This window comes from Pinus tabuliformis, chromosome X (assembly GCF_031772625.1).
Source record: "Pinus tabuliformis cultivar Carrire ecotype Pingquan chromosome X, CPIR1, whole genome shotgun sequence".
In the NCBI taxonomy this organism is placed as follows: Eukaryota; Viridiplantae; Streptophyta; class Pinopsida; order Pinales; family Pinaceae; genus Pinus; species Pinus tabuliformis.
The window spans coordinates 1,277,848,924-1,277,876,655 of record NC_142308.1 but is presented as its reverse complement, the minus strand read 5'-3'; positions in this window follow the sequence as shown (position 1 = coordinate 1,277,876,655).

Here is a 27,732-nt window from a genome sequence, read left to right as displayed (position 1 = left end):
CATCAACTGTCATTCCATCCATTAGGTCATAGACACATTGATCATTCAATTATAAGTAAAAACATGATGAGAGACACACATGGTTGTTGTCATAAAACACATACATAACCAGCATAACAGCAACAGAAAATACTCATGAAAGTATAGTCATATAGACAACATATAATCCATCAAAATTCTCATAGAAATACAAGGATAAATAACCATTCATTAATGATGCGAAATACAAACCCAGGATGGGAGTTCCACATTACACCTGACTATAGAATGGTTGAGACAAATCAATCAAAACTCATCCAGGGCTTCAAGAGGCCATCTACCTCAACCCATCAAACAATGATTCCACCTCACAGTCAGACATCACAAAACCATCATCAGATTGGTCTCCATCCAAGCCTTCCAGAGATTCCAAAGTGTTTGTTCCAAGCAAGGTTTCCAGGACTAGTAACTCAACCCACAACTACCGTCAGGCTTCCAAAGTGTTTTTCCAACCAAGGCTTCCAGGACTAGTAACTCAACCCACCAAGGGCTTCCATAGAGTTTTTCCAACCAAGGCTTCTAGGGATAGTAACTCAACCCAAGCTGTTACAGGGATTCCAGAGCGTTTGTCCAACCAGGGCTTCCAGGAACTAATAAATTAACCCAAGATAAGGAAACATGAGAACCAACCAAAAATAAACAATGAAAGTAAACCCACAATCACCATGCCTATCTAGGAAATGGCAAGGCTAGGCAATCCACTATAAATCCAGACAATCCTCCATGCCAATGATAGATCACAACCAAGAAACCACATGCATGTGCTATGCATGCCAAAACTAGTGAAGAAACCATACATGCAACTCGTTACCTACAAGCAAATCTAATGTAGTTGTTGGTCTCGATGCCTCCTTGTACTTTCTTGCTTTTCCTTTGCTTTATTGCTCCAAGAATACATGTATGCCACACCCTCCAAGAGTGCTCCAAGAAAACTCTATGTATCCAAGAGTATGAGAAAGAGAATAATGAGAGAGAGCTCCAACACTGAACTGACAAAAGGTTACCAACTGATCCTCATATGCCTTTTTATGAATGATGCCTCTTTTTTCTTCATTTTCCGTTATTTTCCTTCATTTTCCTCCTCACATAAAACCTGTGGCCTTTCACCTCCCTTTTCTCCTAATTTTCATTATTTTCATAAATAAATGTGCCAAAATGTCATTTTTCCTTTCCAAAGCCTTAGCCATTGCCTTTGCCAATTTCCTTAGCCATAAACAATGAAATGAACACGCCCTAGGATGTCTTTCCTAACATTCATCTTGGAATACGTGTCCCATCATCCGTCGCTATTGTTTTTTTTTTTTTTTAACTTTTATTACATGGAATTTTCACCAGGGTTGTTACAGAACCCTCCCCCTTGGGGGACACCATCCTCTGTGTTCAACCACACATATACCTGAGAAACCTGCTGAAGAATACATACTTCTCATTGAGTTTTATAACACAAATTGATGCAGTATTTACAATGAAAGACCTGCTCAAGAGAAAAACATCATGAAAACATGACAACATACCACATAATGGAGCTTTATAACACAACTCATTATGATATTTACAATGATCATCCTGCTAAGTGCCCACTCACATGACCTCATAACATCATGATAACATAACCACATGATAGCATAACAACCTGACACCCATACTGCATAGTGGATATTTATAACATAGCTCGTTACGGTATTTACATCCATACATAGGTGTACATATAGAAACATCATCAAAATATAGATACCAAAACATATTCCAAATCATATACCAAAGCATATATCAAAACATATACTAAACACCATGTCTAAGCATATATCAAAACATCATATAGCATGTATCAAACCATAATAAAGCATATATCAACCACCATAAAGAAAATAACCAATCAACATAAAGTAAATACCAAACCACTATAAGCAAATACCAAACCACCATATCAAGCTGCTTTGCCTCAACCAGCAAACAAGGAAGGAAACATGGCTTGCATCTGATCCGCCATATCCCATGTAGCTTCATTGGGCCCAAAGTGCCTTCATTTCTCTTTAATTTTCTCTATTTCTTGGTTTCGGAGCATGAACACCTTTTTCTGCAATATACACTGAGGCTTCGGCTGGAATTCTCCATCTTGTTCCACCTACAATACAAACCTATCAATTACATGATCAACATTTTTAACATACTTCTTAAGTAATGAGACATGGAAAACATCATGGAAAGGAGGCAATGCAAGTCGATATGATACTGGCCCAATCCTCTCAATAATGTTGAAAGGTACACAAAACCGTGGTGCTAGCTTGGCACATGATCCAATTTGTAAGGAGATCTTCTTCGGTTTGATGCGCAAGTACACTTGTTCCCTAGCTTGGAACTCCTTGAAAAAATTGTTCCTATCTTCATAAATCTTCTTCCTATCCTGTGTTGCCTTTAGATTCTTCTTGATTACCTACATTTCCTATTCCATGTATGTCAACATATCTGGTCTAATCAATACCCTGCTAACTTGACCACTCCCTCTAATGGGAGTGTTACAACTCTGCCCATACAATGGCTCAAAAGGACTCATCCTCATTGACTCCTGATCACTGTTGTTGTATGTGAACTCTACCAAAGGGAGATACTCTTCCTCAACATGTCCTCCAATATCCTCAACATGTCCTCCAATATCCTGTTGACCGTCTCTGTCTGTCCATCTATCTGTGGATGATAAGCTGTTCTAAAGGCTAACTCTATGCCCAAACCTTCAAATAACTCCTTCCAAAACTTGGAAGTGAACTTCGCATCCCTCTATGACACAATTTTCTTTGGAACACTGTGTATTCTAACCACATCTCTGATGAATACCTGTGCCACATCACTAGCTCAGAATGTAGACTTCACCGGAATGAAGTGTGTAACCTTTGTCAACCTGTCCACAATGACCATGATGGAATCATGCTGCTTCACTGTCTTTGGCAACCCTGTGATGAAGTCCATGGAAATGACCTCCCATTTCCATTCTGGAATCGTGATCGGCTATAGCAATCCACCTGGATGTTTACACTCTGCTTTCACTCGTTGACAATCAAAACATCTAGCCACAAACTTTGCTACATCCCTCTTCAAGTTCAGCCAATAGTAATATCTCTTCACTGTTGTCAGTATCTAATGGTAACCTGGGTGACCTGAATACGGTTTCGCATGAAACTCCCTCAAGATCACTTTCTTGAGATCATTGTCATCCGACACATATATCATGTCTCGGAACCTGACCAATCCATCTGTTGTAAGACAATAGTCCAAGTCTTGTGCACCTGCACCTGTACCTGTACCACTACTTGTACCTGTCCTTGTACTTTTCTACAACTTGTGCACAATCTCCATATATATGGCATCCTTCTGTCCTGCCCGCAAGAGACTATCCTGTAAATTTGTCCCATAAGAGCTCATAGTTGCTAAGTGATTCACATGTACCCGCTTGCTAAGAGCATCTGCCACTCTGTTCTCCTTGCCTTTGATGTATCTGATCTCAAAGTCAAACTCGATGATCATGGAAAACCACCGAGCTTGCCTACCATTCAGATTTGGTTAGTCAAATAGATACCTCAACCCACTGTGATCACTCATCAATGTGAACCTCTTGCCCAGAAGATAGTGTCTCCACATCTTCAGTTCATGTATAATTTTTTCCAACTCAAGATCATGCGTGGGATAGTTCTACTCATGCTCATTTAGTTTCCATGACTCATAGCATACTACTTGTTCATCTTGCATAAGGAATCCACCTAGTCCTCTCTTATATGCATTTATGCACACAAAAAACTCTTTGTCCAGATCTACAATCTTTAACACTGGTGCATGTGTCAACAATTTCTTTAACTACTCAAAACTAGCCTCACATTCCTTCATCCATTCAAACTTATTACCTTTTCTTTGCAAAGATGTGATAGGATAAGCAATCTTCAAGAAGTTCCTGATGAAACTCCTGTAGTACCTTGCCAAACCCATGAAAGATCTCACCTCATCACGCTCTTAGGAGCTACCCACTCCATGATGGCCCTTATCTTCTCTGGATCTACTGCAATGCCTTCCTTGGAGATAACATGTCCCAATTGTTGGGTTGTGTTATATTCTTTCTACGATTAGCCCACATACTTAACCTGGGGGTTAGAAGGGGGTGGATCCCCCCCTTTGTTACGCCGATTACGTAGCGGGGGGGTCACAGGGGGTTTGAGGGGTGCAGGTAACCCCACTCTATGGGGTCCAGGGCAGCGCCTCAGAAAATTTTGTTTTTGAACCCAATATTAGGTTGGGCAGACCTACCTATGGTTTTGTGCATGATTTTTCGCACATGGTTTTGGATGTAATGGTTTTCGGTCCATGGTATTGGATGCTTCAACATGTATAAATATGTATTATAACATCAAAAGGAAAATAATGAGAAATCAAGCTGGTAGTCCCGGTTTTGGGATCCAGGGGAAAATCCCTGTGTATATGTGTTTTATGTGTTATGCTCTTGCATTGTTTATTTTCTGTGTTTTAGAATTCATATGCAGGTAACTTTTGTACGGGGTTAAAACCTAAATTTGGTATCATAGCTGTTTTGGCTTTAAGGGGACGCTTTTTTTGCTGACGGGTTTCGCTCGGGCCTGTGGTAGACTCTGTTCAATGGGAGATCTGTGGGATTGATTCAAGTGGTGAAAGAGGATGGCGAGCAGTGGAAAGATAGAGATTGAGAAATTTAATGGTTAGAGTTTTGAGTTATGGAAACTCAAGATGGAGGATCTGTTGGTGGATAAAGATCAGTGGGTCGCGGTAGATCCAGGTACTAAACCAACGGGAGTGTCTGATGAAGAATGGAAGAAGTTGGATCGGAAGGCTAGGAGCCCAATACAATTGTGTGTCTCAGATTTAGTATTGCTAAATGTATCAAGGGAAGCTATGGTGAAGGCTTTGTGGGACAAGTTAGGGACTTTGTACCAATCTAAGTCTCTGGTGAATAAACTATTCCTACAGAAAAAGTTGTATAACCTGAGGATGAAAGATGGAGACTCGGTGACAGAACATCTGAATGCATTTAATACTGTGGTAAGTCATTTATTATCAGTTGATATTAAAATTTCAGATGAAGATAAGTGCATTAGTTTGTTGTGTTCTCTACCAGATTCGTGGGATAGTCTAGTTATTGCAATAGGTAGCAGTGCAACTACCTTGCAATTTGATGAAATAGTCTCATCCTTGCTGACGGAGGAGATGAGACGAAAAAATATGGAGAGCCAGAATGGTGATGCCTTGTATGTATGAGGACAGTCCTAGAACATAAACAAAAATAAGTCATATAGTGGGAGATCTAAATCTCCAGCAAAACCTGTAAAGGTGGTGTGCTGGAAATGCGGAAAGGAAGGGCACTACAAAAGGGATTATAAATCTAAAGCTCCTGACAAAGGAAAGGGATCTGATGATGCTCCTTCTGCAGAGGCGAAAAACACCTTAGATGAAGGTGGGGATGTGTACTTGGCTTCTTCAAGTACACATGTAGATCATGAGGCATGGTTGATTGACTCAGATGCATCCTTTCACTTCACTCCCCATAGACAGTGGTTCTGCGAGTATGAGAAATATGATGGTGGTGATGTCTTCTTGGGGGATGACAGGAAGGCTAGAATCGTTGGTCATGGAAAAGTAAAGTTGAAGTTGCAAGGTGGAAGGGTTAGAACACTTCCGGGTGTTTTGCATATTCCTGCATTGGCCAGAAATCTGATTTCGTAAGCAAGCTGGATGATGCAGGTGTAAAAACAGTGTTCGAGAAGGATGCCGGTGAAATGGTTCAGGGAGTAATGGTATTAATGCAGGGAGTTCGGATTGGAACTATGTACAAGCTGCAAGGTAGCACTCTTATTGATGGGTGCAACAGTTATGTAGTTCCTGAAAGTGGAGCAGAAAATCAGTGGTCTCTGGAGAGATGACCATGTTGTGGCATCAAAGGCTTAGACATATTGGAGAGAAGGGCCTTCGAATACTTCATGGTAAAGGTATGGTAAAAGGTATGAGTAATAGCTCTTTGGATTTTGATTTCTGTGAAAATTGTGTATATGGGAAGCAGAATCGGGTGAGTTTCCCCTTTGGTGGTAAGAGGGCAAAACATATATTAGAGCTTGTGCATAGTGATGTGTTTGGACCTGTGAAGGTTCCATCACTAGGTAAGTCTGTGTACTATGTATCATTTATAGATGACTTCTCAAGGAATACATGGATATATTTCCTTAAGAAGAAATCTGAAGTCTTGGACAGGTTTAAAGAATTTAAGGCTCTGGTGGAAAGCCAGACAGAGAAGAAGATAAACGTGCTAAGGACAGATAACGGTGGAGAGTTTTGCGGTAAGGAATTTGAAGAATTCTGTAAGAAGTGTGGTATATCACAGCAGAAGACTACTCCATATACACCTCAGCAAAATGGAGTTGCAGAAAGAATGAATAAGACGTTGATGCAAAGGGCAAGAAGCATGCTCAGTGGTGCCGGGTTAGGACAAGAATTCTGGGCAGAGGCGGTGCAGACTACATGTTACCTGGTCAACAGATCACCTTCATCAGCATTGGAAGATAAAACTCCACAATAGGTATGGACTAGTAAGAAACCTTCTCTTTCACATCTGAGGGTATTTGGATGTGATGCATATGTACATGTTCCAAAGGAGAAAATAACCAAGTCGAATAGTAAATCTAAAAAGTGCATCTTTATTGGGTATAAGGATGGTTTAAAGGGTTATAAGCTTTGGAACCCAGTAACAAGAAAGGTTGTGTACAGCCAAGATGTGGTGTTCAGAGAGGTGAAAGATGTTATTAAACATGAAGTCCAACCAAAGGAACCTGAGAAGATAGAGTTTAAGCTAAAGGAGGAAGAATCAGACTCTGTAGCAGAGGAGGAATCAGAAGATGAAGAGCCACAAAATTCAGGTGTGAGAAGATCAGTTCAAGAAAGAAGGCAGCCATAAAGGTATAATCCATCTGCTTTCTGTTCAAATTTTGCTTTATCTATTACTGATGATGATCCCAGAACTGTGAAGGAAGCAGTAGATTCAGAGGATGGAAAACTCTGGAAAGAAGCCATGGTTAATGAAATGGCATCTTTACACAAAAATGAGGCTTGGGATCTGGTGGAGTTGCCGACTGGAAGGAAACCCATTGGCAGAAAATGGGTGTTCAAGAAGAAGACAAATGTAGAAGGAAAGGTGGAGAAATACAAATCTCGGTTGGTAGCAAAAGGTTATTCCCAGGTGTTGGGAATTGATTTTGGTGATAGTTTTACTCCTGTTGCCAAGGTAAATTCTATTAGATTACGTTTATCTGTTGTTGTTGCTTTTGATTTTGAGGTAGAAGAGATGGATGTGAAGACAACATTTCTTCACGGGGATTTGGAAGAGGAGATCTACATGAAGCAACCTGAAGGTTTTGCGGTGAAGGGTAAGAAAGAACTGGTATGCAAGTTAAAGAAGTCTTTGTATGGGTTAAAACAGTTACCAAGGATGTGGTATCAGATATTTGATACATTTATACGGGGACTTGGCTTCACCAGAAGCAAAGAAGATCACTGTGTATATTTTAAATTAATTAGTGATCGTGTTATTTATCTGGTCTTGCATGTGGATGATATGTTGCTGGTTGGAAATGACAAAGAAATTATCCAGGATTTGAAGACCCATTTTTCCTCCAAATTCGACATGAAAGATCTTGGTGCTGCAAACTATATTTTGGGCATGAAAATTAAAAGAGATCAGACAAAGAGGAAGCTCTGGTTAAACCAGAGGAAGTATTTCAAGACAATATTGCAGAGTTTTAATATGCATGATAGTAAACTGGTGAATGTTCCTATTCCTGTAGGTGTAGAGTTATCTGTTGAACAGTGTCCCAAGACACAAGAAGAGGAAGAGGACATGTCCCATGTTCCATATGCAAGTGCAGTCAGTAGCTTGATGTATGCGATGGTCTGTACTAGACCAGACATTGCAGATGCAGTGGGAGTATTGAGCAGGTTTATTTCAAAACCAGGGAAGGCGCACTAGATAGCAGTGAAGCGGGTTTTCAGGTATTTTCATGGCACTAGTGATTATGGTTTGTGCTACCAAGGAAGGCCATGATTGGACAGAGTGTTGGATATTCGTGGCTTTGTTGATGCACACTAGGCTGGAGATCTGGATCAAAGAAGATCTACAAGTGGGTATGTGTTTAACCTATTTGGAGGTGCAGTTAGTTGGATGAGTAAGAAACAATCTATAGTGGCACTATCAACTACAGAGGCAGAATACATGGCAGCCACTCATGCAAGCAAAGAAGCAGTTTAGTTGCAGAGATTGTGTTCAAGTATGGGGTTAGTACAGGGAGATATAAGAATATACTGTGACAGCCAAAGTGAAATTTTCTTGGCAAATAACCCTGCATATCATTCAAAGACAAAGCACATTGATGTTCAGTATCACTTTGTGATGGATATGATAGAAGACAAAAATGTGTTGCTGGTAAAGGTGGACACTTTTAAGAATACTGCAGATGCATTGAAAAAATATATGAGCTTTGAGAAGTTATCTTGGTGTAGACAAACAATGGGTGTTGCAGGGATGGATAAATGACTAAGTTCTCTTATGGCCCCATATGGAATGAAAACACCAAGTGGGAGAATGTTAGGTTGTGTTATATTCTTTCAACAACTAGCCCACATAGTTAAACAGGGGGTTAGAAGGGGGGCGAAGCCCCCCCTTTGTTAGGTCGATTCCGTAGCGGGGGTGGGGGGGTCACAGGGGGTTTGAGGGGTGTAGGTAACCCCACTCTATGGGGTCTAAGGAAGCGCCCCGGAAAATTTTGTTTTTGGACCCAATATTAGGTTGGGCGGACCTACCTATGGTTTTGTGCATGATTTTTCGCACATGGTTTTGGACACGATGGTTTTCGGTCCATGGTTTTGGATGTGATTCTTTTCGGTCCATGGTATTGGATGCTTCGGCATGTATAAATATGTATTGTAACATTGAAAGGAACATAATGAAAAATCAAGCTGGTAGTCCCAGTTTTGGGATCCAGGGGAAAATATCTGTGTATGTGTTTTATGTGTTATGTTATCGCATTGTTTATTTTCTGTGTTTTAGAATTCGTATGCAGGTAATTTCTATACGGGGTTCAAACCTACACCAAGTAGTGCACCTCAGTCTAAAAGAAATTGCACTTGCTAAGCTCAGCATACAACTGATGCTCTCTCAACAACCTCATTATTGATGCTAAGTGCTCAGCGTGGTCTTCCTCATTTTTAGAATACACCAGTATATCATCAATTAACATAATAACAAATCTATCCAAATATGGACGCAACACACGATTCATCAAACACATGGATGTAGTTGGAGCATTAGTTAAGCAAAATGGAAAACCAAAAAACTCATAATGCCCATACCTGGTCCTAAATGCAATCTTGTAAATATCCTCCTCTTTGATGCATACCTGATGATATCTGGATTTCAAATCAATCTTTGAGAACACTGTTTCCCCCTTCAGTTGATCGAACAAGTCATCAATCCTCGGCAAAGGGTACTTGTTCTTGATAGTCACTTTATTCAACTTCCTGCAATCAATGCATAATCTGAAAGTACCATATTTCTTCCTCACAAACAAGACTAGTGCACCCCAAGGTAATACACTTGGCCTAATGTATCCCTTGTCCAACATTTCCTTCAATTGTAGCTTCAGTTCTACCAACTCAGGTGTGCTCATCTTGTAAGGTGCTTTTGATGTTGGAGCTGCCCCTGGCACTAACTCAATAGAAAATTCTACCTCCCTGTGAGGTGGAAACTCTATAATGTCCTTAGGAAATACATCCCTGAACTATTGTAAAATCGGGTACTTGTTCAACACATCTGCATTCTCAACCTCCTTACCCTTATCACTAGAAATGTGCACTGCAAATAGCTTGCACCCTTTCCTACGGCTACACTTTGCTTGCATAGTTATCACCATCCTAACTGATGTGGCCTTCTTCTTACCTTGTAAGACTCTTGGTTCTCCATTGTCATCAACACACTCAATAGCTTTGTCATGGAATTCTCCTTAGTTCTATGAAGATATAACCAATCCATGCCCAACAACATATTGTATGATCCCAACGGTAATACAATTAAATGTGATGATGTAGGCATACCATTCAAATCAAATGCACAATCTCTTACCCAATGATAAACTTGCTTCTTCTTACCTGTAGGAAACTGCACTAACCAATATTCTGCATGAAATTCCTTACTCAAACCACACTTATCCACCAAGTCGGGACTAACATAGCTATAATTAGATCCAAAATCAATAGAAATAGAAATAACTTGATCACAAAGCTTACCGTCCATCTCACCTATAGATGCCTGGAGTTCTGCCTGCATGTTGTCACTGTCGTATAGATACCTGGAATACTCTGACCGACATCCCCAACAGTCTGCGCCTCCTATACACTGTATATCTAAGGTCTACCACCCTGATTCTGCAAACAATCTCTCCTGCAATGATCTTTTCCACAAGTCCAACACTCTATAGGCTTCCAGCCTCCGTCCTTATTCTTTTCTTCAGATCGATGTCCCTGTCCTCTATTTGATGCATTGAACCTCTTAGTTGGTGCAACATTATCCTTGCTATCTGTACCATGTGGCCTTGCTCGCTTTATCCCATTTTCCTTTGTTCTTTACATTACCTCTCCAGCTTAGCTTAGTTTCAGTGTTGCGCTTCGATTGTTCATAGCAATGCTTCAGCTTTTGAATGGCCTCCTCCAAATATCTAGGCTCATCGAACTCAATCCTATCTTTAAATGCAACCGGTAACCCACTAATGAACCTTTGAATCTTGGCCTTCTCCTCTATGAGGTAAGGCACATATCTCAGTAACTCCAAGAACTTACTAGTGTACTCATCATCTATCATGGAACCCATCTTTAGTTCATAAAATTCTTTTTCCCTGTCATCAAAGTACCTTTCTAACAAGTACTTCTTCTTAAATATCTACTCAAACTCACTCCAAGACAAATATTCTTCATGAATACACCTGAAATTCTTCACATCTTCCCACCAAATGTTCACTTTACCTTTGAGATTGAAGGTAGTTACTCTAGCTTTCATGTTCTCTGAATAATCATGCAACCTGAAGAACTTCCTCATGCCAAGCAACCATGCCTCTACATCTTGTGGTTTCTTCATTTCCCCATCAAAATTAGGTGGCTTTTCTTTCTTAAATTCATCTGGAAAGTATCCCCTATCACTCCTCCTATAAGGATGATATTGATGATGATCATAGTGCCTATCTGAATCAGAACTAGAATCATACATGTGTTTGTCCCTTCTCCTCTCCGAAGTTTCCAACGATCTGCCATCTCGGATTGTGTCCTCTCTATCTGATCGATGACCACTATGCGATCTACTGCGATATGCTCCATTAATTTTTTTCTCCTACTCATGACTAATCTGAAGCGGCCCTTGTGTCTGCAAATCCGACAATCTCTAAAGTATGACTACATTTACCTCTACTAACATTTCTTGTGACTATATGATTCTGTCATTATCTTCCTTACAACTCCTTATCTCTTCCTTTAAGATTCTCAGTGTCACTGCCAAATCGAAAGAGTTCCCAACACCATATTTCTCTTCGGATTCATAGGGAGAGTCTCTATAGTCAACCATCTTGCTAGCCATTTGATGTTTCTTCCTGCAAGGTATATCATGTCAGCTAAACCAAATCACAATAAACCAACGTACCTTAGTATAGCTCAAGGAGGATACCTTGTCTGCAAGATCAACAAATCAACATGATACATGCATAACATAATCATAACAATATATAAAAATAGTACATAAGCATATAACCATGCAACTATCATTCTAGCTAGGGTCCAGTCATCAATGCATGACCTTAACACATCACACACTACAACCTCATGCATGACAACATCCACTACATCACAGTACACTTGACCACATGCAAACATCAAAATGCATAAGCATTACATAACCATAAATACCATGACCTTATTCATGGCGAAATAAACCGTACCATTGTATGTGGACCATGCACAAGCACAATGTAGAAAATACACCAGCCTACATGCAGATAGGAGTCAAGCACAGGTACGGTCCATTCCCACACATAACGCATATAATCAAACATAAATGAACAACACTGGTATGTAGCATCATGTAACCCGATACAAAAGAATGATACATACGACCAAACATACAAGAATGTAACCAAGAAACCCCATGATACATGTAAGAGATATATAACAACATATAACCAATCATATACTCACAACGATGCATCCCACAAAATCACACTAAGTTCCACATGACGACATCACCACAACAATGATCAACATCATGTAATTGTAACAACATATGGAATGCAAGTGTGAGAGACACACATGCAACTGACATGCATGCATGACCAACACATAGCCCATCCAGTTCGAGGGGTGAACCATGCTCTGATACCACTCTGTAACACCCTCCTCCCACATCTACCCAAGCAACCGGCCAGTCAGGGTAAACATGTGACGAGAGGCCACTATGATATGATTCGACCTCCTAAGTCACATTAAGGAAGTGGAACCGATGGAAACACACCATACAAACATCCAACATCATCAACATAACCATTAGAGGACAAGTCAGCCACTCAGAGAGCCTGTACCTGGGCCCCAATGTTGTTTTAGGTCCTGGGGCCATAGTCTCTCTCATGCTATGGGAAAGGGAGCGACCAACAACATAAACTTTCTCTCACAGGCCCGCCTGCCAGCAACTGTGGACCAAAATTGCCAGTGTTGTGCCAGTGACCCTAGGATTTAAGCCACTTTTTCAGGATCAAAGCCCAGGTCACTGCCCAGAATTGATCCATCTCTTCAAATCAGTAAGATAACATGGAAATGGAAGTACTAAATAAAATAATTTTCAAGACCTTGAATGGACCCCTACTAGCCATGAAAGGAATTTTGTTAACCATATTGCAAATGTCTAATATATAGGTGTAATTCACAGTTATGAGCATAGGGGTCTCATACTTAGCTAAGAATCACTAAGAACCATTGATGCCTCAACGCATCAACTTCCATTCCATCAATTAGGTCATATAGACATTGTTCATTCAATTATAAGTAAAAACATGATGAGAGCCACACATGGTTGTTGTCATAAACACATACATAACCAGCATGAAATCAACAAAAAATACTCATGAAAGTACAATCATATAGACCACAAATAACCCATCAAAATGATCACAAAAATACAAGGAGAAATAACCATTCATTAATGATGAAAAATCCAAACCCGAGATGGGACTTCCATGTTCCACTCAACCGTGGAATGGTTAAGCCAAATATCTCTTCATTCATTCAACCCCGTGCCATATTCCAAGCATGAATGTGGGATCTCATAGAACACATCAATCAAAACTCATTCAGGGCTTCCAGAGGCCATCCATCTCAACCCATCAAACAATGATTCCACCTCACAGTTGGACATCACAAAACCATCATCAGATTTGTCTCATCCAAGCCTTCCAGGGCTTCCAGAGCATTTTTTCCAACCAAGGCTTCCAGGAGTAGTAACTCAACCCACAACTGCCATTGGTCTTCTAGAGCATTTGTCCAATGAAGGCTTCCAAGACTAGTAACTCAACCCACCAAGGGCTTCCAGAGAGTTTGTCCAACCAAGTCTTTCAGGACTAGTAACCCAACCCAAGTTGTTACCGGGCTTCTAGAGCATTCGTCCAACCAGGGCTTTTAGGAACTAATAACTCATCCCAAGCTAAGGAAACATGAGAACCAACCAAAAATAAATAATGAAATTAAACCCACAATCACCATGGCTATCTAGGAAATGGAAATGCTAAACAATCCACTGTCAATCTTGGCAATCCTCCATGCCAATGAAAGATCACAACCAAGAAACCACATGCCTGTGCCATGCATGCCAAAACTAGTGAATAAATCATACATGCAACTCGGTACCGGAAAGCAAATCTGATGTAGATATTGATCCTGATTCCTCCTTGCACTTTCTTGCTTTTCCTTTGCTTTCTTGCTCCAAGAATCCAAGTATGCCACACCCTCCAAGGGTGCTCCAAGAAAACTCTAAGTGTCCAAGAGTATGAGAGAGAGAATAATGAGAGAGAGATCCAACACTGAATTGACAAAAGGTTACAAATTGATCCTCAGAAGCCTTTTTATGATTGAGGCCTCTATTTTCTTCATTTGCCATTGTTTTCCTTCATTTACCTCCTCACATGTAACCTATGATCTTTCACCTCCCTTTTCTCCTAATTTCGATTATTTTCATAAATAAATGTGCCAAAAATTCCATTTTTCCTTTCCAAAGCCTTAGCCATAAACAACCAAATGAACACCCCCTAGGATGTCTTGCCCAACATTCAGCTTGGAATAAGTGTCCCATCATCGGTGGTTATTGTTTTTTAAACTTTTATTACATGGAATTTTCACTAGGGATGTTACAAAAACCCGTAGTGGACCATAATACATATAAAACCAAAAATTATTTTGTTTTAAAATAAACCCATTGATTCTAATTGTTTAACATATATATTTTCATCCAACGGTCATCAAAAAAAATTAACCATTACCAATTGTCGCCAAACTGTTTGTCATTTGGTTGGGTTGGAAACAATTATTGACTGCCACTGAATCAATCATTGCCAACATTGGAACCGTGACCCAGTTGTATTAACCATTCGAATGTTATAAACGCAAACCATATATATATGGTTCACAAATGTTTAAAACAAACCACTACATGTACAATCAATTGCCAATAATTTTTTTAACCATTCGACATTAACCATCGGGTTTGGATTGGTTGGGGTTCTTTTCAGTTGCATTTGTTACCATAAAACTTCATCCCATCATGTAAAATGTTGACCGCAACCAATATACCAAACTTAACAATGTATACCTCCAATTCAGGGTGATCGGGCCATTTTGGTCATTCTCAGGGTGTCATGTGACACCATCCCATTGGGCCACATGTCACTACCTAATTGGTCCATTTCATGCCGAGTCATATGCCGCCATATTTAGCTGGTGTCGCCAAGTTAAACCACATATAAACCCATTCACTAATTTTATCAGGTCTCTGCCAAATTTAACTGTGAATTTGGCTAGACTTCCAAATTTAGTGATGACCAAATTTATCTGGAGCATAGCTAATTTTAGGTCATTGTGCCCAGTTTGACAAAAACTTTGATAGAGTGTAAATATTGCATACGGAATCGGATTGAGGTGTATTTTGCATTGTTGGATTCCTTGTGACGAGCTCTTAAATCTGGTCCTAGTTTTACTACAATTCGAGGACTGTGATTTTTTGGCAATTAGGGATCCACCTAGATCATTCCTCCCCATTGAAGGAGTTTTGGTCCTACAAAAGTATAAACAATACTCCATTCTCGATCTGCATAACAAATGTCTCTAATAGGCCACCTTTCATTTCCTTCAAATTTGTACTTTGGAACTAGGAATGATGAATTTGAAACTTATATCCATATGCAAATATGTAGCTGCCAATACATGTGAAAATTGGAAGATTCCAAACAAGACCATACTTGCCAAGAGTTTATAAAACACTCAAGGTCAAGTTTTACAAGAGAACCCATACCCTTACAATCCAACTAAAGGCAAAAATATCACCATGTCACATTCATAAGTGATGTTATACTCTTCATGGATTTTAACAACATTTTCGCAACACGTGATTTACAATGGTGGCCATGATCAACTACTTAAAAAGGCTACCCACCTCTTACCTAACTAGGCTAATGGGATTTCTTCTTGTAGTTGGCTTCTTTGTTCAACCGCTTTATTGGTTGGTTCCTTCAGTGGTGCTATATCATGCTTCTGGTCCTTCTTTGGATGTAGCTTCAGATGGAGCTTCCAACATGTGGATTTCTAATGTCCACCCTTGTTGCAATCACTGCAATATTTTTTCTTCCTCTAGAATTTCTTGGCCTTCTTTCTTGAATGGCTATTTTTGGTGCGACTCTAGCTAGGTTAGTTTTCCGTAGCTCTTCCTCTAAAATGCTCACTATCACTGGAAGGTTGTGATGTGATTTCAACATCTTGTAATGTCTCTGACTTGTCACTTGAAGACTCTCCTACCTCTGTGGAGTGTCTTTCATGGGTAATCTTGGAGAATGTCACATCTTCGCTTCTGACATAGCGTAGTCCTCCATATCAAGGTAGTTCCTCCACCTAGATGGGATTCGTAATGCCTTAGCCATTAACTTCTAGGCCCCTTCCTTGATATCCCATTGAGCCAATGATTGTAGTGTGCTTTTCAAATGCACAAAAATCATCATCATGATGACAACATGAAACTAAATAACCACTAACATTGTTTACCTCACTTTTTTATTCAGAAAATTGTGATGATTTCTTCACTTTCAACTTTTCCAAGGCCTCTTTTGTGGCGTGTAACAGAAGTTACAATCCCCGCTTCTTGTCTTCTGCTTATTGTAGAAGTCTCCTCAATTCAACATTCTCTGCTTAAATTCTCTGGTGATGTTGATTTGAATGTTGAGAAGAATATGACGAAGAAGAACGTTCACTTGAAGATGGATATGTAGGTTCAAGATTTCCTCCTCCATTTCTCAGATTTATTGAAGCATCACCCCCTGCTTTCTATTTCTCCTTCTTTTTTTCCTTGATATTCTCTTCTCATAATCTACAAACAATTTATCTACCATGTTTTCCATCTTGTATAAAGCTCGATGGAAAGCTTTTTTGTTCACCATTTTCCTTGCTTGTGTTACACATCGAATATCTTGTTATCATTCACACTCACAATTCACATCAGTAAGAATAACTCTTTGATACCAAACTTGATCTAGTTGTCCACTGATACTAGAATTATCCAAGATCTTTTCTTTGGTTGATGTTAGTAGAATTACATGAAAGACCATGTAAAAATCCTATATGAAAACACTTAAAGAAGAATAAACATAAAGGTGACCATAAAAACAATGCACAAAATGTTTGATAACAGAGTTCATATAGTGTGGACTACGTCTCCAGGCCCTGCTTCATTAGTAGGGAGGCCTCTTTATTCATTTCATCATAAAGAAAGACAAGTAAACTGGAAAAATATGTCATTATACCTCTAATCCTGGGAGTGAATTTAAATTTCACTGCTCAAAACACAACAATCACAACACCAGCGGGTCCATCTCATCCTTTTGATACTTTTGGTTGTAAACATGACCTACATCTGAAAGGTGCATTATTGTCTCAAACTTCGTGCCCAATAATTAATGAGAAACAAGAGTTCTTTCCATAAACCCTAAGAACCTCTTCTCATATGAGAAAACAAACAACCCCATTGAAATCCTTATGAAATTCCAATTAAAATGAGTATAAAATCAACTATATTCTACCACAATCATCCCTAGATGCCCCAAGGAATCCTCAAGATTCCTCAACAGATTTTGAATATAATATTCTAGAATATTCTAGGGAATATTCCCTTAGAATATACCCCTCTCAATTTGTGTGCCATAGTTTTTTTCTAACAAGGTTTTGTCAGCCTCTAGGTTCCCAAGTGAGCTCGATTCCACTCTTTGTTCCAATCTGTGTTCCACCCATCAGCCCATGGCCTCCTTTTACCAAAAGTTTGGCATGGGTTTAAGTATTTTTGAGTAGACAGAGAATAAAATGGTTGGGTCATTGGCCCAATAGGTTTGCACCACATTTAAAACATTGACCCCGAAAGGGGTCATAGGTTCAAAACCTATTGTAGACCATAATACATATAAAACCAAACATATTTTTGTTTAAAAATAAACCCACTGATTGTAATCATTTAACATATATATTTTCGTCCAACTGTCATTAATAAACAATTAACTGTTAACAATTATCGTCAAACTATTTTTCATTTGGTTGGGTTGGAAACAATTATTGACCATCGCAGAATAAATCATTGCCAACATTGGAACCATGTCCTAGTTGTATTAACCGTTCATCCATTTTAACCGTGAACCATATATATATGGTTCACAAATGCTTAAAAAAAACACCGCATATAAAATCGACTAACAATCAGTTTTTTTGGCCAATCTTCATTGACCACCAGGTTGGATGGGTTGGGGTTGCTGTCAGTTACATTTGTTACCAAAAAACTCTGACCCTCCATGTAAAATATTCATCGCAACCGGTCTGCCAAACATAACACCATATACCACCAAGTAAACTTATTCACTAATTTCATTAGACCTCTACCAAATTTAATTGTTAATTTGGCCAGACTGCCAAATTTAGTGATGACCAAATTTATCTGGAGCATAGCTAATTTTAGGTCCTTTTGCCCAATTTGACCAAAAATTTCACTAATTGTAACTTTCACATAAAAACTCAGATTGAGGTGCCATTTGTGTTGCTAGATTCCTTATGATGAGCTCTTCAATCTAGTCATAGTTTTTCTGCAATCATTAGAGAATTTTTGAGGTCTAAAATGGGCCTCCTAAGAATTATGTACAACCAAAATAAACTTTTTAAGAACCAATAGGATTAAAGATTATGATGTCAACCATGGGGGTTGATTCACCATTTTTCGGGTAAAAAGTAAAAAGATTAAAAAATGATAAAATAATAAAACTACTCGTTGGATGAAAACATTAATTCCTCATCCGAGGCGTACCCATCTTGCATACTTTTGATGGACCCTGCTACACGAAAAATGATAAATACATTAAAAATGTGATTACAATCACATTTTTCGTGGATTTCTCATTTTTTGTGTAACAGGGTACATCAAAAGTATTCAACATGTGTACTCCTTGGATGAGGAATCAAATTCTACATCCAACGAGTGTTCCCGCTCGAAATTTGAGTAAACCCATAGGGATATAAATTGAAAAAATGAGTTTAAAAAGTAGTTTTTTCTTTTTTCCCTCTAAAATTTGATAATGTAATCTAATCTTATTTTATTATTTTATAATTTCCTTAGGAGGCCCATTTTATACCTCAAATTTTCTCTAATTCTGAGGTCATCGATTTTTGGGCCATTAGGGATCCACTTGGATTACAAATTGATCAAGTAAAAGCAGTGAACCAATTCACTAGCATACAACCATCTTCTACTTAGGAAATCAGACCAACATCATTAGCTAAAATGGGGTGCCTCAAACCCACACTGCCTTCACCCACTAGTTATTCCCCTTTCTCGTTGCACAAAAAGCAACAAATGAGTTATATACCTAAGAGCATATCCCTTCTCGTTCTCCAACACCTTCCTTTCTTAACCGACTAACCACCCTTGTCTTTTCATGGGTCTTTGCATATCAACCACCTTAACAATGCAACCGATGCTCATTAATTCTTTTGTCCTTTCTTTCTTGTAGTTATTTCCCAAAGAGAACATGGGCACATCCTTCATTTCCAACTAAAGTTTTAATAAGTAATCAATCCAATACTGATATCAAAAACAACCAACTTTCACAAGAAATCTCCATCCTTAAGCATTGGAATTCATGTCCCTTTCTCAACCATTTTTTTAAATTTATAGTTATATAATTAAAACGAATTATTTTTTATTGTTTACAAGGAGAATTTATCCATTGTGGATGTCACATCACTTTTAGGCTATAAGGCTTTCTTTTTTTCATCAGGATTGTGAGCCCATGCTACCCTACCAAAAATATGGAAGTGGCTTACATCTAGATTAATGTTAGTTCATGCTTCTTCTGTTGTTATAATGCTTAAATCCTTTGTGGGAGTACAAGTTACTATGTAATTTGCACAACTAATTGTTTTCACCCAATAATGAATAATTAATCCCTTATATTGAATCATGCAATTATCCATTTCTTTTAATTTATGATTCTTTATTTCAACAATACCATTTTGTTGAGGTGTATGTGGAACAATATGTTTCATTTTAATGCCTTGTGCAATGTTGTATGTTGTGAATATATTGTTGGCATATTCACCTCCATCATGAGAACAATGTTTTTTGAAATGAAATGAAATCAATACATAGTTTCAACTTCTTCAACTAAGATTTATAAATAACATTCCAATATTCTTAAATCCTAAATCTCAATCAATTATGAGGTGTTTTCGCATGCATTTTAACTTAGATTTCATAAATTCCAACATTAGTGGTTTCTCCTGTGGCGTATCCTTCTGCTAGTGTGTAGACTCCTGGGGAGGGCCTCAGATGTTGTATGGTGTCTTTGGTTTTTTTCTTGGTGGATTTTGGTGAAAATTCTGGTGATACGCTATTGGGATGGGGGTGGTCAGGTTTTATGGTGGACTTCCATCTCCTCTCTAGGTGTTGGTATGCAGTGAGTTTCATGGTTTATTCTAGTGCATGGGGGATTTATTATTTCTTTCTTTCCCATTTCAAGTGTTTGGGTAGATTTAGTGAGTTATATGCTTGGTTCAATAGTCCTATCTATGATTGTTTAAGATTTAGTGTGTCTCTCACATTCCTTGACTTTTAGCTCTCATTAATTGAGTATTATTGGGAGTCTCCTTTTGTTCCTTTAGAATTTGGCCCATATGCTTATTCAATTTTGTGTCCTTTGTTTGAGGCTAATATGTAGTGTTAATTGTATGTGGGGTTTTGTCGATAACACATTCTAAATGTTTATTTTTGTTGGATTCATACTCCTATTGGACACATCTTTGTGGTAGTTATATCATGTCTCATTTGCGTGTCTGGATAGGGTGTTGGTTAACCTTATGGGTTATGAGTCTACATTGTGGGGAACTGGATAATATTTTGGGATCTGGTCCTCTTTTCTGGTCTGTAGGTGATTACCTAGTTTTTTTTTTTGGTCTGAGTTGGATGGTCTCTCACTTCATTCCTCATACAACTGCATTTGGTGTGGGTTGTTAATTCGATGTCTTGTGGGTCTTTTTGCTTCAACCCTTATGCCTCCAAGACAAAGGATGAGAAGTTAGTGAGGATGTTTTAGTCACTTTGGGTACAAAAGGGTGTGCCCTTTTGCTTATGATTCCATAGCCTCTGCATTTAATGTAGTTTAGTTGGAAATTTGGCAACATATTCTCATCCTCGAGAATACATAAACTGGAGATTGCCAATATTATTCAGATTCATAATTAGTCTTAGAGAATGAGAAATTGTTGCGAGCTCCCGACAAATTTCATCACAGGAAGTGGCATTTTCTGAGTTCCTTGGTTCTTAACCAACAACTCATGACCCTGTTGCATCTTATTTTCAAAGAGAAACAGGTCAATAACTACAATTTTTTCTCTTCTATGAAAGACATGAAGTGAATGCTTAGAATATACAGTTTTCTAGACAATGTCGTTGCTTGTCTGTCAAAGATGGAAGGCTTTTTCCTAAGTGAATCTGCGTTCGGAGATCTGACATATCCTCCTAGGGATGATAGTCCATTGTCTCCTACTATTCCCTCTATTTTTCATGAGGAGTAACTCATTTCTAAATTTTCTCTAGTCTTCTGGTTTTTTGGATGGTCTATCTATTTAGCTCTTGATAAGTTATGTACTACTCTTTTTGTGTGGCAACAATGTTGGTCTCGATAAGGTTGTATGGTCTTTGGTTCTTTTTTATGTCTTGTGCATGGGCGCATCCTTTTCTGAACATGTGCTAATACTATGCAGTTGTTTTTTCTTTAGACTATCCATCCAGTTGTGTGGCATAAGCACATTATGGCACTTCGTTTTTGGGTGCATGTTTGAATACCATTGTCATCAACGTGGCCTATGTTCCCTTAGGAATATATGTGGAGGCTTGTCAGATGACTCGGTGCTTTTGGTAGCTGAATGGTATTATGATTTGGTTATTGCAACTTATGAGTTTATTTGGTAATGCATTGCTGGGTGAAGTTGGTTATTTTTTTTTGTTGGTAATGCACTTTGGTGCTGGGAGAATTTTTGGACACTCTTGTAGTTGTAATATCCTAGGTTTTGGAGCGTGATTTTCTGCTATTGTTTATAATTATATATACTTTGTAGATAGGTTTTCACATGGAATTCTATGGAGTTGAAGCTTACATGGTGTTTATGCCTTGATACTTATGTAATCTTTGTTTTTTGGAATGCAATATAAAAGGTCTTTATTTAAAAAAAATAACTAAAAACTTAGATGTAATAAATCTTAAAAGATAATAATGAAAATTTGTAAATTGAACAAATAACATAAATATTATTAGTAGGAAATACAAACACAATATATATTTCACTTCAATGTTGTGCACCACAACATTCAAACTTCTTGGCGGAAACGTGGAGTTAGTTATGCCCATTACTTGCGCATTGAAAATGTTGGAAATAATGACCATAATATAAAATAACACTTCTTGATGGGTCGAGCTCATATAAAAGTTTGTTATGTTGTATAATCAAGAATGGGTTGCTTCATTGTTATCCTTAATAAATTAAATTTTATTTTAGTTAAATGATATCATGTAATACAAAATGTATAATTAGTATAATAAATATGATTCCATGGAATATAAATATGATTAATCATACCATATTAATGATCATATGATTTTTCTCAATTATATGGATACTTATGATCTTTCCCATATATGTTTTCAAATTTGAAATACACAAGGGAGAAAAAGAGAATTCTATTAAGAAAACATACTCACCATCATCTACATGCATTGGTTCTCGGTGGGTTGTAATTATCTTTCCATTTGGTCCTTCATTATTATGGCTACTTCATCTTTACATACAAATACTCCTTCATTATCATGGCTACTTCATCTTTACATACAAATACTTTTCCTATATGAAAACCAGTGTTGGGTTTCCCTCTATTTCATAGCCTTCTAAAATAATTTTGTGCAAACTAAGTATTAGTTTACTTTAAGTTTTACATCTATTCTTACAAGCCTCTCTTTTTCTTACCCATTATCTTTATTATAGAAAAATTACTATAAAGCTTATTTTTTAACATAATTGTTATGTCCATATTTAATACTTTGTACATTGTTCACTCATTTCAAAGATACACTTTTTATTTAAATAAAAAAATACAAAATAATCGATTCATTTATAATACTTTTATTTATTTGATGTTAACAATTAAGGACATGCATGTGTTTACCAAATGAGATTTCTCAACTATTTCTTAGGATGAATGTGAAAAAATGGAACTCCATATACTGGAGATTAGGGTAGAATACTTCATATATTTAAGTAAAAGTGACTACCATTAAATAAAAAAAAAAATTTGTTTGTGATTTATATGCGAAAATGATTGGTGTTCAAAGTATAAAACATAATAGGAGAAAGTGCATTTTTTAAAAATTTTCTCTGTAGGTAGTGTTTTTTATACAAAACAATGACTAAAGCAATAATACTGTAGTAAATGTTAAATAAATATGGGTTATTTTTTAGAATTCAACGTAGCAATCTTAGTGGGTTTAGTAAGAGCAATACTAGTTGAGCATATATGTCCTATGTATTGTTTGTGCTTTCAATTCCTTTGATGCAATTTTTGTCTTTTTACCCATAGGAAAATCTTTTTTTTTTCCTTCAATCAAAATTACAACTTTATTAATAAATATTAAAATTGATATCACTATAATGACAATACGGGGACCATGCATGGAAAGGGAAAACACAATGCATTATGAAACAATGTAGTTCTAAATTATAATAAATCATGCCAAAGTTATTATGGGTGAGGGTTTCGACTATATAATTTGTTTCTCCTAAATTCCTTGAAATCTAGGGTAATGTTGTAATGCTTGAGGAGAATGTGATTTATGGTGCCTATCTTGTTCACCATTAATTTCATGCAAAGGGGTTTGGAGAGATGCATATTCTTTATTCTAAACATGAAAATATAAATAGGTATAAGTATGTGACTCAAACCAAATTAAATGTAAAATTATCATAATAATTATAAAAATGTATAAATAGATACAAACTTACTTTGCATTGAGACATAGAATGTGAAGATGGTTGTACCATTTGATCCATTTAATTTACATTTTTCTCTTGATTTCGAATGCCTTCTCAGGTTTGAAATGATTGTGATGGTTTCAAAGACAACTCTTGAACCATAAAGAAAAAGCAACATATAGATTTTTAAAAACTAAATATATATAATCAATGAACAATCAAGAAAGAAAATATAAACAATAGAATATGCATTTTTAACGTTATAATCTTAATAAAATATAATAATTTATATGCTAATGTTTTTGTCAAATAGGTTGTATTGAAGAAAAACTTACTTCCCTTGAAACTATTTGAAATATAGGTGAACATTGTAATGATTAACAACTTGGTTCTCGTTGGGTATCCAAGTTAATAGGTTTATATTGAGTAGCCATATTATGTGGAGATCTTTGTAGTGAATTTTGTCGAGTAGGATAGGCATTTCAATAACAATGAGAAATTATAATAAAAATAAATATCATTTAGTGTGAAAATGTCTTAAAAGTATTGCATGAAAAAAAGTAGACTCCATTGTGTACTCATTGTTATTATTGGTTTCTTGAGAATTTAATATATAGGTATTCCCATGTAACTCTTCTTCTCGTACATCATTAGAAATCCATGCTCTTCTTCTTTCTTTTAAAGAAATATGTATGCATTTAATTGTTTCCATACACCTATGAGATAGAATCTGAACCATTCAATTTTATGCTTTGAAGCACCATTGAGTGATTCAAATGCTTCAACTAATTGCAAAAAAGTTTTGATGAGTTTAGTCCATAATGATAAATTTATATTAGTAAATAAAAACGCACATACAAATACCAATAAATATTTATAGTGGAAATAATTTCTTCATTGACAAATATTTTATATGTTGGCTTACATGCACAACATAACCTTGCATCTACATTATATTGGATTTTTGCATTTTTCCTTTTAACTGTACTTCTTAATTTGGCAATGTATTTACCATCTTTATCTCTTACTTGAACTCTTTGGTATGGAATAATTGGATGGAGATTGTGTAACAGAGTACGATGGCTATTAAGGCCAACTATTTTTTATCAAAACAAAAAATCGATACAATCACCTACTAAGCAAGTAAACACTTTGTCGTGCCTTTGATAACTGTTAGAATAATCATGAAGAAATTATAAAGATAAATATTAGACTTTTCTATGTTGAATTGGTGGAGCATGGTTCCAACTCTATAAGCATATGTGCATGTCATTTCCTCATGTTCCCCTATGCAACAACATACTTGCTTGAGTCTTGTTTATATTGTTGACACAAAATGGTACAAAAAAAAAAGAAAACCCGCGATCCATGGCATTGTTTCAACAAGTGCATATTGGAGGAGGAATTTCCTTTGAGAGTGTTAGAAGTTAATTAACGGAGCAATGAAATACATAAAATAGTGCGGAAACACAAATAAAAAAACACATAAAACAAGAAGGACACAAATATACGTGGTTCACCCAATTTGGTCTATGTTCACGGAGAAACAATCCATCCTTACTTTTATATTATCTATCAAAATGAGGAGATACAACCTACAACAAATTCACTGTAATTTCCTTTTCACTCTCACACACCCTCCTCTCTCTCTCTCTCTCTCTCTCTCTCTCTCTCTCTCAAAATAATAATACATAACGACAATACAATTCCCTCATATAAACCTAGGGTTTCCTTCTAGGGAAAGAAAACCCTAAATTAACATAACTTCTACCATCATATCATTGTCCTAATGAACGGCCGAGATTGACTACGAAATTACAATATTTTGCAAGGCATTTTTTCATCTATTTTTAGCTTTGAGGGCGTTTCCCCTGAACCCCCACCAGGGCGGGGGGCTCATAAAATCCTCATCGCCCCCCCTGAACCTCTCTGACGGTGATTAAATGGGCTTCATTTCCACCTTTTTAGGAACATGGATCTAACGTGATTGAAACAAAAAACCTTTAAACAATCATGAAGATAATCAGGCTCCACACCTAACAATCTCCCACTTGGATATTTATTATATAAACTCCATCATTGCTTCACTAGCTATAAAATGACTCCACTTGGACCTGGTTGTTTCTCATCTTCACCATCATACTTGAAGACCAACTGAAACTGAGTAGAATCTCAGATTCTCCATGGTTACAAATTTTGTTAGCATATTTGCACAATTTTGGCTAGTGTGTATCTTTTCCAGCTTTAACTGTCCATCTTCCAACACTAACCGTATAAAATGGTACTTGAATTTTATATCTTTAGTCTTGGAATGAAATTATGAGTTCTTTGCAACATGAATGACACTCTGGTTGTCACTATATAATCTTCCCATCTCCTATTTCTTGCCTAATTCATCCATAAACATTTGTAACCAAATCATTTCTTTACTATCCTCGATAGCAGCAACATACTCTGATTCCATTGTTGAAAGTGCAATAATGTTTTGCAATATTCAAACACAACTAACAATTGTTCCACCTACAATAAACACATACCCTGTGGTGCTCCTCTGGTTATCTCTATCCCCTGCCATATCTGCATCAACATATCAATGTAGAGCAATGTTTGAACCACCAAACCATAATGTTTGATTTGTGGTACCTCTAAAATACTTAAGAATCCACTTTACTACCATCCAATTCTCTTTTGCAAGATTGTTCATATACCTGCATACAACTCCCACTACATGTGCAATATCAGGCGCATACATTAATCTTCCAACTGCTGATCCATATGGAACTTTACACATATAATCCATCTCTTCCTGAGTCTTGGGACACATATCCTTAATTAGTTTGAAATGGCTAGCAAAAGGTGTAGTAACGGGTTTTGCATTGTACATATTAAATCTTTCCAACACCTTTTCTATGTACTCACTCTAATACTATGTTAATTTGTGATTTTTCCTATATCTAGTTATTCTCATACCAAGGATTTGTTTTGTAGCACCCAAATCCTTCATTGCAAATGAATTTTCCAATTTTCTTTTGAGCTCATTTATTTCCTGCATGTTAAACCCTACAACAAAAATGTCATCTACATACAATATAAATATAATATAACATCCATCTTTTTTCTTTTTAAGATAAACACAATGGTCAGAGTGAAATCCAGTATAACCTTGTTCAGACATAAACCTACCAAAATTTAGATACCACTGTCTTGGAGCCTATTTGAAGCCATACAAACTCTTCTTCAATTTGCATACTAATTTCTCCTTTCCTTTTACCTCATACCCCTGTGGCTGCTGCATATATATTTCTTCCCCATATCCCCATGGAGAAAGGTTGTCTTTACATTTAACTTCTCAAGATGCAAATATTTTGTTGCCACTAGACTTAAAATAGTTCTGATTGAAGTCATTTTAACAACAAGAGAAAAAATTTCATCAAAGTCTATACCTTTATTTTGTGCAACCCCTTCACCACAAGTCTAGCCTTATACCTATGTTTTCCTCCATCTTCTTCCTTCAACCTGTAAACCCATTTATTATGCAATTTGTTTTACCTGTAGGCAACTTGACCATCTAGTTATGCATCAAGGAGTGCATCTCTTCTTCCATGGTTTGCTCCCACTTCTTCCTGGTTTCTATCTGCATTGCTTCTTCATATCTTTCTGATTCACCATAATCAATCAACAATACATAATATAATGAAGGAGAGTATCGTTTAGGGGGTCTACTTATCCTGGTAGATCTTCTAACACCACTTTCAATTGTTTGAGGTGAATTTTGTTGTTGTGGTTGTTGTTTTTGTTGTT